Here is a 4,878-nt window from a genome sequence, read left to right as displayed (position 1 = left end):
GTTTGCCATCACCCCTTCCTTCCTTCCTTCCTTCCTTATTCATTTATCACACCTTCCTTTCTCATTCATATGTTGTGACGGAGAAAAACACAAGAGTATTATCATAGTAGAAGATTATCTTTCTCGTATCTTCTTCTCCTCCTTGTGCGCATGCGTAGCATCTTTGGTTACTATGGAAACAGAGTTTTTCGCCGCGGTGATGTGTAAAACACTCGCTTCTGACTGGCTAAAATACCCAAATTTTGCAAATTTTAAAGGCTAATAATTTTTTTTAATTATGGATTTATAGGGAAAATGAATTTCATTTTCATAATTAGTAGACAAAACTTAATCCATAAACCAAATTTGAAAACAATTGGAACAAAATTGTAAACATTGACGAAAACCACAAAGATCCGGAATCAAATAACTTTGAGAGGCCCAACCTATGTGTAACTTAATAGCACCACATGGTGATTCTTTTAGTCGTATATGGGGCACCATGACCCACTCTAGCAAAGTGTTTGTATTGTTGGAGACATATCCGGGTGTAGGAGGTTGGTCCGGGTTTTTTGAAGAAATTTATCCAGCGAACTTTTGAATTTTATGGGAACCGTTTTGACGTATTTTGGTTTTAAAGAGAGCTGGACCGGTTGAGGTAAAGTAGTTGTGGTTTAATGTGTCCTGAGTTCGATTTTTGCAGTGGGCGGATAGCACGGGGGCCAAGTCTTGGGTGGATTTTAAAATTGATGCCAACATCATTTGTGCAATAGTAATGGAATATTTTCCACATCACACAAATGGTGTAGCGCTCCCGGCGGCAAGGTCGATCGACTTGGTTTTTATACTACTACTATTACTACTACAACAATCAGGACGCTGAGTTAGGAGAAAACAATTTATCACAACAACTACTACTACAACTACTGCTATTGACACGTAGCAGGCGGGGACTAGCTAAGCATCAACCTTGAAATATCATCTGTCGCATTTCCGCCCCACCATCAACTCCACCCGATCACCACCCCATCAGCTTGCCCCAGCCCACCCACCTAACAGTAGCTCATTCGTTCCTCACCCCCACTACTCAACTCCCCTCTCTTCCTTCTGATAACCTACTTAAACATGTGGGCTATATAATGTATACATGTTTATAATGGATGTATAATGTATGTAGAGTCTGTAGAATGTCATGTGTGTGTCAGATTAAAGAATTCTTGGAATGTCCTCTTCGTACAATCATCATCAACTTGTTAAAAGCTTCTCACTTCTCTTGATTCTGTATTCCTAACTATTCTTTACCATTCTCTACCATTTCTTAGTAATCCATACCATTACTTACCATTTTAAAATTTTACTCTTATTAATCTTTCCTAATAATTCTTCATCATCACTTAACCTTCTTTACCATTCTTTAACTGCCATTATTATTTTTTATCTTTTTTTTTTACCACTCATGACTCTTCATTATAATTTTTTACCATTTCTTACCAGTCTTTACCATTTTTTTAATGAATTTTCTACCATTGTTTACCATCCGTTGCCATTCTTTAACAATCGTAATCAATTCTGTCTAATTTTAACCATTTTATGTTCTCCAACACTTTTAGCCATTCCTTACTATTTTTCTTTAACCTTCAAAAAGGTTCCTTATCAGTCTTTACTATTTCCATTCCTTACCATTTCAAGGAAATATAATTTTCCTCTTCGTTGGCGAAAGAAAGCATTAATCCAACACTATCTGCGGGTGTTTTTGAAAGCAGACTGTAACGGATAACTTCCTCTTCCAGGGATAAGAAAATTCCTTTTGGGACTTCCTCTTTCCAACCGAAGTTTTTTCTTCATACTCTTTCTATCCCTCTCTTCATACTCTCTCCGTCTCTTCCTCTCTCTTTCTCCCCTCCATTTTCCGTCTCTTTCTCTCCGCCGTTCAACTGGACTTGTGACATCGAAGTAATGATCGTATCTTCACGTAAACATGACATAATCTACATTTTCGGTTGCATCTCTTTTATTGATTAGGCATTTCGTACCAATCCTCTGTTCTTGTACTGCAAATGCATTGTCTTCAAAGTGTGATGTGATGCAGCGGCCACGGTTCCAAGGGAGGCTTCGCTTCATATCATTGTTATTGTCTTCTTCAAGTTTTCTTCGAGTCTTCTTCAAGTTTTCTTCGAGTCTTCTTCAAGTTTTCTTCGAGTCTTCTTCAAGTCTTCGGGAAGCCTTTTTTTTTTTTCTTCTTTGGTATGCTGAATGTTTCAGATCCAGGTCTACTTTGATGTATAATAGTCCGGCTGTTTTGGAATTGTATGGGAGATCATCAGCGCATCTTGAGTAGCTCACTGCCAACTCGTAGGACATTGTTGTCTTCACTTTTCAGTACTAAGAGAATGTATTTGTTTTTACTGCAGTTGTTTAGCAAACGCTGTCAAAGAAAGACATTCATACGACATTCATAGGCTGTCTGCACTGATCGCAAACTTCTACATCCTTTATCTCTTCTTAGGTAGAGTCTGTCGATGTCACTATTTCTGTGGAGGTTTCCAGTTGATGTTAGCATTTTGCAGGTTTTTAACGTTTGTGGAGGAATGAAGGGAGAAGTCGGCACCGGGAGCGAGGGAAGAGGAGTCCCGTCAAGAAGCAGGGCATTTGAACAGCCTCTTTCTTCGACGTCATCAAGGGGAACAGACGTATGGAAGGGGTCACCGAGAGAGTAGTTTCTGGACAGAGGGTGGGATAGTGTACACGTGTAGGTACGACCAATGAGTTCTGCTGACCTTTGTGAAGCAAAGCTGAATTCTCTGTTTCGATTTCGTCTCGAGTTGAAAATATGATTTTGCTTTGAGTTTTGTGGCCGCAATTTTAATGTGAAAGTAATTCCTAAACAACGAAGAATATATACCAAGGTCTCAACTTAGAAGATTCCACAAAGCAACGAGTTGAACTACTATTATACTTAACTGTAAAGTTCAGCAAAATTCTAAAAAGGAAATTCCGATACCAAAGTCAAATTGAAGAGTTAAAATGAAGATTTTATATATTCCGTCTGCAAAATGAAGAAGGTGAGCCTGGCTTTGGCTGAGAGGACAATAGGACTTTGTTCTGGACCAGGATGGTTCACCCTAGTGTCACCAGTTGGGAGTTGTGACAGGGGTCAGTCCATCGACTCTGCGCCGAGTGTGCATGAAACGGGAAAAATTCGAGTGGAGAAAAACTGGGAGATGCAAGTGATAGACAGGATACACTATCGGCAAAGGTTGTTCCTTTCAGTGGTTGACTGTGGAGCAGGATGAATAGCGATATGAATGGAAACAGCGGTCGAAATTGCAAAGGAGCTGAATACAGTATTCGTAGAAAGGGGCCAGCAGACGAGCTGTTAATGAACAACAGCAAAGCGTTTCTTTCGGAGCTGCTGAAGGGAATGCCCGAGAGGTTGAGCATCAGACATTTCTTTTAAGAGTGCGTTCGCGCCCAGTGGAAATGGGATTGAGGAAAGATACCATCGCACAATTAAAGTCATAGCTGAGAGAAGCTGATCTCCCCCCCCCCCTCACTGAGGCAGTCTTTTTGGTAAAATATATTGCCCAGAGTCGAGTCCACAAAGAGCCATATTCCAGTGCGACTGCCATAAGCTTCTAAGTTTGGCCATAATATTTTTGGCTCGCTCTATCTTTATTCACACCACCTTCGTATGATAGATTTTCATCAATGCCTAGGTACCTGTAGCATTCTTTGTGTGAAACAGGAGGAGAGATATTGAGACTATTGGTGCACAGGTTTGGGGTCTGGGGGGGCTGGTTTTAAATGTTCAACGATCAAATATGAATATTTCTTTTGGCCAAATTCCATTCCTGTGTTATCAACATTGTTATTAATTGCATTTTATTTTATTTTATTTTATTTTATTTTTTTGCATTGTTAACACTTTTAGCATAAATATCTTGAGGTCATCCGCAAAGAAATTATGGGTTACATTAACATCTCTAGCAGTTGCAGACCCTAGCATGTAACCATTTGATTGTCGTAGCAGGAATGAAAATGGATTTAATGCCCAAATGAACAAAGCTACAGAAAAACTCCATCCTTGGAATATCCCTTTGAAATATTTATAACATTGGAGGGGGTCGTTCCAGTCTTAGTACTAAGTGTTAGAATTGTTGTCCAGGTCTTTGTGAGCCTCTTGATGGCAGTAAATAAGGTAGCAGACACTTTTGCAAAATGTAGACATTTCATCAGCCATGAATGGGGAATAGAATCAAATGCCTTTAACAAGATTTTCAAGATCTCCTCCAGAGGGGGATTTCTTAACGGTAATATTTTCCTTCCTCATGTCTTTGTATTAATGTCTGTGGGTTAGAAGCAAACAAGTTATTTATAGAGATTCGTTCAAAATTTCGTCTATGACAGAGAAAATTTTCGCTCAGCGCCTTCTGTCCGTATTAGAGTAATCTAACTTCAAGAACTTAGTGGGAAGTGTCACCGTGGAGTTTCGTTAATTTATTCATAAGACGTCATTGGTGAGGTGTAAACTCATTAGTCCTCTTCCATTTTATTATTGTGGTTTACCATCCAATATGGCGGTGCAGATTATTGATGTTTTTTTTAAGTTTTGCTTTCCATCTACTTTGCTTCCGTTTAGTCGTTTCATTACCATCTTTACTACATACGTGTGTGTACACATGTATGTTTGCTGCGACATCCGAACAAACTCTCTCTATCTCTCTCTCTCTCTCTCTCTCTCTCTCGCTCTCTCTCTCTCGCTCTCTCTCTCTCTCTCGCTCTCTTTCTCTCTCCCTCCCTCTCTCTCCCCTTTTCTTGTGTGTGCGCGCGTGTGTGTGTGTATATAAAAACAAACTTTATATATATAGCTACACTCTGACATCTACATGCCTGCTGCTG

General features: G+C 39.6%; 1 protein-coding gene and 1 long non-coding RNA gene across 3 annotated transcripts in view; one reads left to right on the top strand and one right to left on the bottom strand.

Annotated features, from left to right (window-relative positions):
* Positions 1 to 4,878, bottom strand: part of LOC106872233 (uncharacterized) — a 106,560-nt gene that overhangs the window by 73,729 nt on the left and 27,953 nt on the right. The window lies entirely within an intron of this gene.
* Positions 201 to 4,878, top strand: part of LOC128248312 (uncharacterized) — a 10,911-nt gene continuing 6,233 nt past the window's right edge. For both annotated transcript variants that reach the window (XR_008264546.1, XR_008264547.1), the window contains exon 1: positions 201 to 637. This is a non-coding gene — a long non-coding RNA (uncharacterized LOC128248312). The remainder of the gene's footprint in view (positions 638 to 4,878) is intronic.

This window comes from Octopus bimaculoides, chromosome 7 (assembly GCF_001194135.2).
Source record: "Octopus bimaculoides isolate UCB-OBI-ISO-001 chromosome 7, ASM119413v2, whole genome shotgun sequence".
NCBI lineage: Eukaryota > Metazoa > Mollusca > Cephalopoda > Octopoda > Octopodidae > Octopus > Octopus bimaculoides.
The sequence above is the reverse complement of the archived record's forward strand: the minus strand, read 5'-3'. Positions and strand labels throughout refer to the sequence as shown.